We start from the raw sequence: 12,746 nt of genomic DNA on the forward strand, positions 1-12,746 counted from the left end.
TGGGAGAAAGAAAAGCTGCTGGAGGTGAGGGGAGCAGAGGGGCTGCAGCCACACTGAGAACAGCCCCGCTGGAATCTGCACATGCTGGTTGGGGCCCAGGCCAGCAGGTGTGGGCTGGAGCGTGGCATGGAGTGCGCCAACAGGAGCGGGTGGGGTTCAGCCCCATGTGGAGTGCCGTGGGGGCAGCTGCAGGCTGGATCCAGTCAGTTGACAGGTTATATTTTGCCCACCCCTGGTGTAGAAAGTGACCACAAGCTAGTTGCATAAACCAGGAGCCCCCTAAAAAAACCCCTTTTGTTTGTTTACTAAGGGCATTGTAGGCAGGAGTCTCAAATGGAGACATGATTTTTTTTATCAGTGATTAGCATTTTCATTTTTAAAGGTGTTTAGAAATATTTGTATGATGCCATTGCTAGCTGAGAGTTCAGATGTCACTATCATCTTTATAGTTAAGGAAACTAGTCATATCTTTCAAGATAACATGAGCCATGTTTGTCAACTGAGTGGAAATTAGCAGATTTTAAGTCATTTTTTTTCTGTCTTAATGAAGAAGGTAAAATGTAATGAACATAGTACTGATAAAAGGTGCAGAGGCAGCAGGGAGCAAGGTGTGTTGGAACAGGGGCACAGGTACTGCAGGGGGGGTTGGGCAGACAGCGGGGAAGGACAAGTGGGATGGGGGCAGGCAGCAGGGGGCAAGGTGCAGAAGGGCAGGGGTTAAGCCACTTGGCCCTCTTACCATTGTTTGCCTCTCTACTGCTGCTTTCACTGCTGCAGTAGTGGGGGAGACTAAGACCATCTTCCAATAATTGCATTCTAGACATGGAAAACCATAACACGTATACATGTATGGAATCTAATTACTGGGGGTTATTTTAAATTCAAAGACATCTTAGATATGTAGTACATGAACTAGTTAAATGTTACTGGTATTGCTGTTACAATGCTTCATCACCAGGTGGGGCATCTTACAAAATATATGGAATATAGCTGAAGTCCTGCTAATTTATTTTGTTTTGTCTTTTTGTTTTGTATATCTAAGGGCCAAATATGGGTGGCCCCACACAAAAAAAAATATCAGTTTTTCTCTCTGAAACAAAAAAGTCCAAATGTTTTGATTGTTCAGGGGTTTTTTACTCTTAAAATTAAATTTAGCTAAGCTTTTAAACAGAAATATTTTTAAACAAAAAATTGAACCATTTAATTTTTTTCATTTTGGCTGACACTGTTCACTAAATTTGAACTGACTTTGTGGATAGTGCTAGTTGATCCCTAACACAGTTTTTCAATTAATAAAGTATTTACACACAATTTTTTGCCTGGGCCTTACGAGTCATTCAAAGCCATGTCAGGTAAAAATCTTGGACCAAGTTCTTACTTAAGGCTTGTTCCTGCTTCCTTTTGCCTGCTTCTCTTTTTGTAGCTGTAAGGAGAGACTATATGTACCTAAAAACATACCTAAAACCTAGGTATCTTCCACGTGGAAACAACAGATATGACCAGCATTCTGTAACGAGGTAAGTGTTAACAAAAATCCACATCTAGTAAGCATAGGCAGAGGGAGAAAATATTATCTGGCGGGGCTGAGCATGTGCATGCACACCGCCCCCTCCCCACCCCCAGCAGGTAAGACTATTGTGGGGAAGTAGGGGGGTGGGGGGAGGGGAGCAGGTAGAGGCCCCAGCGGTGAGGGAGGGAATGGGACAGAGGCAGGGACAGGGGCTGGCAAAGGTGTTAAAAGGAAGAGCTAATCAGCTATAGCTGGGGTTTGCTGGGAAGTAAGCTTGAGTAACAGTGAGGCTGAGGATGTGTGTATTCACTTCTACTGTACATGGGCCTGTGGGGAAGTCAGACAGTTGTGAAATTAGCCGCACTGCCTGTTTGTGAGTTAACTATAGAAAATTGTGTGCATTTATACTGCTTTGCCAATGCATGGATAGGTTTCGGGACAGACATTTGACCTTGACAGTAGGAATGAGGGGCTAGATTATGACATTAAGCTGAGAGGGGAAGACCTAATTTTTAAGTCACATATAAAAGATGCAAAAGGCTTTTTCTTGAACTGTCCAGTCCTTTACCTCCCAATACAGTCCATCATTAGTGTTCATCTTCCAGCCTTGTCTGACATTTCATGTGCCTTTGGCTTCTATCATTTTTCTTTGGAATCTTTCCCACAAGATAACACATCCTACCACTAGAAAGATTTTTCTTATCAATAGTCTTAGACTTCTTTCTCTCAGTTTTGTCCCTAAGTTCTAGTTATAACTTGGTGCACTGTACTGAATATTCCCCCTTCCCTTCTCAGTGTCTAAGAGACATCAGATATTCAGACACTTGTTACTGTAACCCACTTCTTTTCCCTCAGAGAACTAGTTCTTACAATCATTTGTTGCAGACCAGCTTTGAATGAATGTGGGACAGTGACATTAAGGTCAGAAAACTGAGGAAGAGAGTCTGATGAGAGGAGAGAGCACAAGGGGGATGTCAGAATGGGAAAGGCATAGAAAGCAGCAAAAGGACAGCAGGGTATAGTGTAGCTATCAGAGCAGGCAAAGACTATGAGGTAGAAAATGGAAAATTAGAAGAGGCAGAGAGCAGAATGAAGGGGTGGGAGGAGAGGGAAAATGTAACATGTCCCAGGTTTTATTCTCAAAGGAAGAGGGGGAGGTAATTTGGCTGAAGAAGAGGAAGCCAACAGGTAGTGTCCTACCCTCTCAGCAACCCTCAACTGGCATTCTTTCTCTGCATGCCTCTTCTCTTGCCTTTGTCCTGTGTTTTTTCACTTTGAATATCTAGTCCTCCGTAAACATTAGGGGATAATTGTTGATAGGAAGAGACTGAACAAGAGGCTGCTCCATTGGAGAGGCAGAGACATGGAGAGGCCCTGAGCCCATGGCCAGACTTAGCACTGAACCTTGGTTTCAGTCCATATGACTCTTTCAAGAGACAGAAGGATTGATTTTTGTTAACAAAACAGTGCAACAAAGAACATGGGTCTTTACTTCAAAAACTAGGAGAGTTCCTGGGAAACAAGATTTGCTGGGCAGCTAGCAGAAAAGAGTCCTATCATTTGAACTCTTCCTGAAGCCTTTTTTAATCAGATCCATGGAGATTGTCCTGTTATTTGCCAGTACTGTCTATTAAGACATAGAACTGGTCCCTTCATAGACGAGATGGTCTTCATCTTTCTTCTAAAGGTAAGAGTCTGTTCTCTTACACGTTGGCTGATCTCCCCCCAAGGGCTTTAAACTAGGTTGATCAGGGGATGGGGATGGGGATGCAGTGGACAAAGAGAACCTAGGATCAGAGAGCCATGAGCCATGCACTGGATCAGTCCAAGTAAGCACTAAGGGGCCCAATAGACGTCAGGACAGGGGGGTACCAAGGCCACCCATTGTGGGGCTTAAATGTCTCTACACTAATGCTAGGAGCATGGGGAACAAACAGGAGGAACTTGCACTCCTGCTTGCAAGCAACAACTTTGACCTGGTTGGGCTAACTGAAACCTGGTGAAACCCTACTCACGATTGGGTAGTAGGCATTGAAGGTTATAAGTTGTACAGACAGGATAGAGTGGGGGAAAAAAGGGGCAGGTTTTGCTCTCTATGTTAAGGAGCAATATACATCTTCTATAATCAAGAGTGGATCAGAGGAGGGCCAAACTGAGGTACTGTGGGTTAGAATGCAAGGGAGTTCGGGGGAAAGGGACTTGGTAGTGGGGGTCTACTATAGACTGCCATTCCAGGAGGATGAGCTAGACCTGAAATTCTCCAGGCAGCTCTCAGAGGCCATACAGTCAAGAGATACAGTTGTCATGGGTGACCTAAACTACCCTGACAGCTGGGAGGATCAGTCAGCCAGGACTAACTGCTCATGTAGGTTCTTAACCTGCATACAGGACCTCCACTTAACGCAGGAGGTATATGATCCCACTAGGGGAAATGCCTTGCTGGACTTGGTGTTGGCTACAGGGAATACCTGGTGGGGGATCTGCAAGTACAAGGTAACCTAGGGGATAGTGACCATCAATTGATTGAATTCACTATCTGGCAAAGGGTGGAAAAAGTAACCAGCAGGGCAGAAGTGCTAGACTTCAGAAAGGCTGACTTCAGTGTGCTTAAGAGATTAGTTAGTGGGGCATTAAAGCTCAAGAACATTGACAAAGTGGGGGTCCAGGAAGGGTGGTCATTCCTCAAGGAAGTGATCCTAGGGGCACAGAAAGAGGGAATCCCACTGCATAGAAAAGGGAGCCAAGGGGCCAAGAAGCCCTCCTGGCTAAACAGGGAAATCTAGGAAAGCCTAAGGGCAAAAAAAGGGGCATACTGGCAGTGGAAGCAGGGGATAGCTACCAAGGAGGAGTATACTTCCTTGGCTCACATTTGCAGGGAATCAGTTAGGAAGGCCAAGGCAGGATTAGAATTTAGGCTGGCAACAAAAATTAAGGACAACATAAAGTTCTTCAGGTATATAGGGAGCAAAAAGAAGGTGCAGGGCAGCATAGGACCCCTGCAAGATACACTATGGCATCTGGTGATGGTAGGCCTGTGCAAAGTGGCAAGTATTTGCCTTGGATTTGGATTCGGCTGATTTGGGGGACAGTGATTCGATTCGGCGATTCGAATCACTGTCCAGAATCGATTTCGCCAAATCTGATTCAGAGATTCGGCTGCTGGTGAATCTCCCAATCACACAGGCTCCAACTCCTGTCTGCTCTCCCAGCAATGGCAGCCCTGCCCGCTCAGCTCCCGGCACTTTGAAAAAAAAAGCCTCTACTCACCAGCTGCTGCCAGGCAGGGAGGCTATCCTCACTGCCTCCCACTGCCCCACACTGCATGGGGGGGCTCTGTCATGAGTCCCCCTGGTTCCCCCTGCTCTCCCAGCCCCCCTCCCCATGGCTACCCCACCCACCCCAGCTCTGGCTGTTTAAAAAAAAAATCCAAAGAAAAGTCCACACTCACCGGGTGCTGCCCAGTGGGGGGGGGATCCCCACTGCCCCCCACTGCCCTATGCCACATGGGGGGCTTTGCATGAGCCCCCAGAAGCCCCAAGGCCGCTGCAGGAGCTGGTGAGTTCAGTGGAGTTGTTTTTTTCTTAAAGGGCCGGAGTTGGGGCGGGTGGGGCAGCTATGGGGAGGGGCTAGGAGAGCGAGGGAATCAGGAGGGCTCATTACAGGCCCCCTCACACAGCATGGGGCAGCCAGGCAGGGGTCCCCCCATGCTCCCCTCCCCCCTCCTCCAGCCTCCCCTCCCTGCCCCCTACTTAGTGGCATGGAGTCCAGGTCCAGCTCCCTGCTGCAGCGGGCAGGTACTGGCTGAATCACCAAAGCTCTCTTAATCTTTTCCGAATCTATGCAGAGAACTTCAGATTGATTTGGACCTTTTAATTGGTCCCCTGATTCAATTCAGATTTGGAGATTCAGCCACCGAATCGGCCGAATCTCCTCCAAATTGAATCACCATCCGAAGCTTCACACAGCCCTATGTGACTGATAGAGGTGTGCAAAGCAGACCCTATTTGATTTGGATTCAGATTTGGCCCGAATCAGGGACAGTGATTCAATTTGTTGATTCAGATCACTGTCCCTGATTCAATTCAGCCAAATCCAAATCTGAAGATTCGATGCCAATTTGGAGAATCAGCAATTTGGACATAGACACAGGTTTGAAGGTTTTTTCTACATACCTTGAGGTAGCAGTGCAGCTCATGAGCACTGCGATGCTGGGGCGCATGCAGCATCCCACAGGAGTGCAGAGGGCCCCTCCACGTGCTCGGTGGCAAACCCGGAAGTGGAACAGAAGTACTTTTAGTCCACTTCCAGGTCTGCCGGGAAGCACGCTGCCCCCACCCCCGCGCTCCTCCAGCTCGACGATCAGCTGCAGGGGGACCCCAGGTGCCACCTCCCAGACCCAGGAGGCACCAGTTGCTGAGCCAGGGAAGTGTGGGGGGAGCCCCCCAGTGAGCTCTCCTGCAGACCCGAAAGTGGACCGGAAGTGCTTCTGGTCCACTTCCAGGTCTGCTGCTGAGTGTGCTGGGGACCCCCCTGTAGTCTTGTGGGACACTCCCTGCACCCCAGCATCGCAGCATTCACGAGCCACCTGCTACCTAGAGGTATATAGAAAAAACATTTAAAGCTGTGTCTATGTCCAAATCTCTGAATCTTTCCGAATCTCTCCAAATTAATTTGGAGGGTTCCGATTTGATTTGGAGATATTAAAGGGTCCTCTGATTTGATTTGGATTTGGAGATTTGGCCACCAAATCAGGCTGAATCTCTGCTGAATAGAATCAGGGACCGAAGCTTCACACAACCCTAACAGATAGGAGGGACAAAGCAGAGGTCTTCAATGAGTTTTTTGCCTCTGTATTCTTGAACGTGGATCTAGACAAATCTCCCCAAAGCATTACAGATAGAAGCAGGAGGAACACCAGCCTACCTACTGTCAGTGCCAACCTAGTAAAGAGACACTTGGAGGGGTTGGATGTGTTTAAGTCTGTGGGACCGGACAAGCTCCATCCCAAGGTACTGAAAGAATTAGCCAGTGTCATAGCAGAGCCACTGGCACAGCTGTTTGAGTACTCGTGGTGCTCAGGTGAGGTCCCAGAGGACTGAAAAAGGGCCAGTGTGGTTCCTATTTTCAAGAAGGAGAGTATAACAGGGGCTCAGGCAAGAGCCCCATTACTGAGAGAGCCCTGGGAGCAGGTAACTAGGAAAACGCCTCGCACAGGTGGAGGGGATGACTCATCAGGGGATGTTCAGGGTAATTAGCCCACTGTGGCCAATATAAACTGGGCGGCAAGCAAACACACTTTGCCTTCGGGCACGGAGGACAAAGGACGATCCACGAGGGGAGAAGAGGAGGCAGAAAGAGAGAGACTCCGGCCGGCTGCCTCAGAGGGTGCCCAGGACTATGAGGTGCAGAGGGACGGCTGGCCCCAAGCAGGCAAAGTACTTACCCAAGATCCGCGACTAGTCTGGTGAGTCTGGGGAATAGCTGGGAAATCGCCGCCAAGGAGAACTCAGAGGGAGAGTGCTCTGGGGCTGGAGCGCAAGCAGCAAAAGCAACTAGAAGCTATCCACCCCTCTGGGCAATGACGGGCAGTGTTGGGACTCACCCTCAGCCGGGAGGGAGCAGCAAAGGCAGCTCCCAGTTTGGGGCCCATGGAGGCATGGGGAATGTGCCCCACTAGTGAATCAATTAGTGGAGAACAATCCATAGATACTATGTAGCCTGGGATACCCAGAACGCTGGGGACTGCCACACTTCCTTATCAGCTAAGCCAATGTTCCCTCGCTAATGAGGTAATTAGTGAGGAAAATGCAACACTGTAACCTCAAGCGGAAGAATAAACTTGCACTGTGTGAGCTCATCACCTGGATTCTGTGGTGTTTCCTCACTCTATATCTAACGCTGAACATATTTTCTCTTTCAATCCAAGTCGTGGCAGGAGGGTTCAGAGGGAGACCAAACTAGACCAACCTTCTCCTCCCACAGGGAGGAACGAGGATCCAGGTAACCAAAGATCAGTTAGTCTCACCTCCATCCTTGGGAAAACCCTTGAAAAAATTATCAAGGATCTCATTTGTAGGAGTCCAGCAGGTAATATAATACTGAAGGGCAACCAGCATGGGTTCATAGCAGGTAGATCCTGCCTGACTAACCTTGTTTCTTTCTATGATCAGGTCACTAAATACTTAGATGCAGAAGTCAAGGTAGTTGTCATCTACTTGGACTTTAAGAAGGCCTTTGACATGGTATCCCATCCTGTTCTCATAAACAAATTGAATGGCTGTGCCATAGATGATTACACAGTCATATGGGTGGCAAATTGGCTTAAGGGTCATACCCAGAGAGTGGTGGTGGATGGGTCAGTATTGACCAGGAAAGATGTGGGCAGTGGGGTCACCCAAGGCTCGGTCCTTGGGCCAGTGCTGTTCAATATCTTTATCAGCGACCTGGATGAGGTCATGGAAAGCATTCTGTCCACATTTGCAGATGACACAAAACTATGGGGCAAAGTAAACACACTGATGAGAAGAAACTGAATCCAGGAGGACCTGGACAGGTTAGAGAAGTGGTCAGAGAACAGTAGGATGCAGTTCAACAAAGACTAGTGCAAGGTGCTGCACCTAGGGAGAGGGAATCACCAGCATACCTATTGGCGGGGGGATGACCTTCTCAGCAGCACAGCAGTGGAAAGAGATCTCAGAGTTGTTGTCGACTCCAAGATGAATGAGTCATCAGTGTGACGAAGCAATTAGCAGAGCTAACTGCACTTTGCCATGCATTAGTAGGTGCATCACGAACAGGTCCAGGGAAGTGATGCTTCCCTTCTATGCAGCACTGGTCAGGCCGCAGCTGGAGTATTGCGTCCAATTCTGGGTGCTGCAATTCAAGAGGGATGTGGACAACCTTGAGAGGGTCCAGAGGAGGGCCACTTGTATGGTTAGAAGCCTGCATGGAAGGCCCTATGAGGAAAAGCTAAGGGACCTGGACCTTTTCAGCCTCAGCAAGAGAAGGCTGAGGGGGGATCTTGTGGCAGTATACAAATTCACCAGGGGGTGCAGTAGAGAATAGGAGATGCTCTGTTTACCAGGGCATCCCTTGGAATAACCAAGAACAACAGCCACAAGCTGATAGAGAGTAGATTTAGGCTGCATATCAAAAAGAACTTCTTCACATAGGGTTGCCAGAATCTGGAACGGGCTTCCAAGGGAGGTGGTGCTGTCTCCTACCTGGGGGGTCTTCAAGAAGAGACTGGACAAGCACCTGGCTGGAGTCATATGCCCCCAGCACTTTTTCCTGCCATGGGCAGGGGGTTGGACTCAATGATCCATTGAGGTTCCTTCCAACCTAGCATCTATGAGTCTATGAATCTCAGAGATCACTAAATGCAAAACTTGGGGAGAGGTGGCAAAGCTGCAGATCCAGGTTTGTCTGGAGCTTTGGTTATAGCAGCAGAGCTCAGTAGTTGTTACACAAAATAAAGCAGTAATGTAACTGGGAGGGAGTGCTGGGGGTGGTTTGAATGGGGGTACCAGTCCTGGGTACTCCTTTCAGAAAGGCAGCCCCCAGAGAGCCTGTTCCATTGCCACTGCAGCAGCCCCTGTTCAGGGAGTTTGAACTGAGGCAGCAGCAGCTTGTTTTGCAGATACAACTGGGGCAGCCTCTGTGCAGGGAAGTAAGCACCCACTTCTCCCTCCCGCTTCTCTTCCTCCCCCCGCCAACCCCCATCCTCCCTGCTGCCCAGGATGCCAACATTTAAAGTTATACCTCTGAGATAACTTATTGCCAGGGATTGGGGTCAGGCTGGCTGTGGCCTTTGGCATGTCATGCAACTGGTGTGCACAAAGTCTCAGCTATACCAATGCATTACACTCTGCAGTTTAAAATCTCCATTTTTTTATCCATGGCTGGTGAGTTTAGCTTTTCCTTTACCTCATTTTCCCTGAGATGCATTCACATTGCTCATAAAGGTGCTCAAAAGGGTGATGATAGGTCCTACAAGATGAACCATTGCTTCCTGACTCTTCACGAAGCTTGCAAAACTCTATTTTTCTGAGTAGTCATTCCTTTATCGCTGACATTCATGCTGTCCTTCAGTGTGAGTGTTTCCCAAATATGGACTCAGCTACTTCCTGACCAAAATAGACTGTGTGATACAATGCAGCATAGAAGAGGGGTAACTTTAATCCAGCGTCATTGTCCAGAGACAGGAACCTTTTCATGGCAGCTGAGTGTCAGGTTTACCGTTAACTATTTCCCATTTTGACACCCCGCCTCCCCCCACCCTCCCTCTGCATGCTTAACCATGCTGCTGAACAGCCCAAGACTAAACAAGGTTTTATTAAAAAATATTAGCCTGCTGGTCTTTCCCTAAACATAAGTGCATATTGAAATTCAGCTTGGTTATGTGCATTGTAATTAAAAGTGATTATTTGTTTTTCAGTACTACCTACAAGCCCCAGCTCTGGACCAGAATCACACTGTATAAATGCAGAACAAACATATGACCTGCACCCCAAAGAACTTAAAAGAGTAGTGCTGTGGCTCAGAGGTATGTGTCACCCACCAGACCCTCCAATATTGCTGACATACCCTACCTCAGGCAGGCAGTCAATGATAACATCATTTGTTGTGTCAGAAATTTCTCACTGGGGCAGACCATAATGGCTTGAATAAGGGAGAAAAGGTATCTCCATTGCTGTGGTTTATGTTTGTAGGGGCAGGCTCCCAGTGCTTCTCCTCTCACTTGAAGAGGGTACACTGTACTGGGACTAATAGTTGATTTTCACAGCTGCAGTTAGAGTACTGGACTCAGAACCCACTTAAGACATGAAGATGTGCAAGTTATCAGTCAGTCTCATTGCTAAAAGGAAGATAACAAGCAAAAATAATCCCAGAAACTCCTGTGTATAAAGGGTCAGTCTTCTTCCTGGGGTTAATTTGAAGCCATTGGGTTACTCACAACATGCCAAGCCTAAGCAACCAAGAGGTCTAGTTATTGTTCCCCTTTATGTACCATCCTTTCTGTTATTTTCATGCTTATAGTCCTGACTTAAAGCCTCAGAAGGGCAGAATAGCTGTTCAAGGAACTTTCCACTTTAGGGGCCCCTTGAACAAAATTGGTTCTATGTCAGTGCTGTTAAGTTGGTGGCATGTAGGTTGCATGCCTTCCACAGGGGGTTAAATTGCAGTCTCTAGCCAGAGGCAGATTAATGCAAGGGTCCCCTTGGTCCCCCTAAGCCCAGGGGTCCCTGCCAATCAGAAGCCCCCTTTGGGAGCCAGGGTCAGCACAGTCCAGGAGGGCATCCTGGCCATGGGCATCCAGGGTGGGCAGTGTGTGCCTCCTCCTGGCCAGGGGCTAGGGACGGACATGGAGCTCCCTGAAGATAGCAGTGGATTCCTGGGGCCATCTGCTGCCAGGAGGCTCCATGGGCAGCCTTGCTTCCATTCCCGCTCTCCACCATCTGCACATGGCCATTGGCACCAGAGCCGCTGGGACAGCCAGGATGGAACAGCCCCACCCACCCGGGCTGGCAGAGCGGCCAGCAAAGGGATAGGCAGATGGGCAACAAGGGGCAGAGCTTATGCCCCATCCACCAAGTTGGCCCCAGGCCCAGCCAATCCCATGGCACTGGGGGACCACAGCACCAACTGTGTGACACCCAGCAAGAGAGGGGCTGGGGCTGCCTTTACCTCAGCGGTGCTCATGCCCCCTGACTCATCCCAGATGCGCTGAGGCCAGGTGGGCCCAGCTACAGCCCCCTGGCAGAGGAAACCTGCCCTCACACGGTGGGGGGGCCTCAAATTTTCTGTTTGCCCAGGGCCCCAATTAATCTTAATCCACTACTGCCTCTAGGGTCTCACCTGGCCAACACACTCCCCAGTAACTCCAGCTGCAACAGCAGCCGCAGCTGGAATTTCCAGGCTTCCCCTTCCCTCCTCCAGCTGCAAAGGATAAGGCAGCACAGGGACCTAAAGGTGTCCTGGGCCATGGTTGGGATGGGACGAGGAGCTATTGTGCTTGTGCAGTGCAGGAATGAGGGGGAGGGGTAGCTGTGCAGGTGCGCATTGCAGTGTAGAAGGGTGGGGGAGTCATGCTTGCATATCTGTGTGGCACAGCAGTAGGTGGCAGCATTGAGGGGTAGTGCTTATGTGGGCATGCAGGGCAGTGATGATGTGTGGAGGAGTGTCCATGCAGCAATCCTGGTCTCTGCTGGTGTGGCCCCTGGGGCTTAGAAAATGGCCAGGCCTATTCCAGGTCACTGCTGTCCTCACTTCCAGAAAAAGAGTGCAACAGTTGAAGCAAAATGAGTAGCGATGCACATGATCCTCAGCTGAGAATGTGCTCCCTTTGGGATCCCTGCAGCCATCACAATGTGTAACAGAAGGGAAAAGACAGAGGCTTGCAACTTCTCTTCATCTGTATCAGGTAGCAAAGCTCAACTGAAGGCTTGAACCCCTAATATTTGATTTGCTGCTAGTGAATGTGATTTAATTAATATTGCTTCTCTATATGGCACTTGTATAGTAGTTTTCATAGTTATAGCATAGTACAGAATAGTATGAGTGTTAGTTCATAAGCTGCTATAAAGAGTAAGTCCTAAAGTGTCATTGCATCCCTTTTACAGCTGGAGATATTAAAAAGCAGAGAAGGTAGTTGAGAATCTCAATTATGTAGCAGAAAGCCCCCTTTTTCTCTTGCCTGCATTTGCTCTCCTCTCTTTGGATATGTTTCTCTTTTTCTACCTTTTCTTCCTTCCTCCCTCTTTCACTATAAGATAAGGAATTGTGTTTTAAAATTTGTATGTGTGCATTTTGTATCTCCCTTTGTAGTTTGGTATTTTTTATCTCTTTGTGTGCCATGGCATTTGTAGCTTATATTTTATGCTCCTCACCTTTCAACTTTCAACTAAATGTGTTTTAGTTTCATAAGTAAGTTATACATTGTAACAATGTTAACAAGGGCAGGAATCAAACTGCCCTTCCCTGTATCAGGCTGGCCCCTGAAAGAGCGAGTGAATCAGTGATTGAATGTGTAACATGGTAGCAGGCAGCAATTAACACCTAAGGAAACTGCAGATCAACCAACGGAAGAACTCAATAGAAGACAATGTAACAACCGGGAAATCTCTAAACGTCACTGATCAAGGGCTAGAAGCCCTGGCCTGAGTTAATCAACGCCAGGGACCAACTTTTGGGCTGAATATCTCCAGATCGACCACTCCCAGAGCCCTATTCTTAA

This window comes from Alligator sinensis, unplaced genomic scaffold (assembly GCF_000455745.1).
Source record: "Alligator sinensis unplaced genomic scaffold, ASM45574v1 scaffold487_1, whole genome shotgun sequence".
In the NCBI taxonomy this organism is placed as follows: domain Eukaryota; kingdom Metazoa; phylum Chordata; order Crocodylia; family Alligatoridae; genus Alligator; species Alligator sinensis.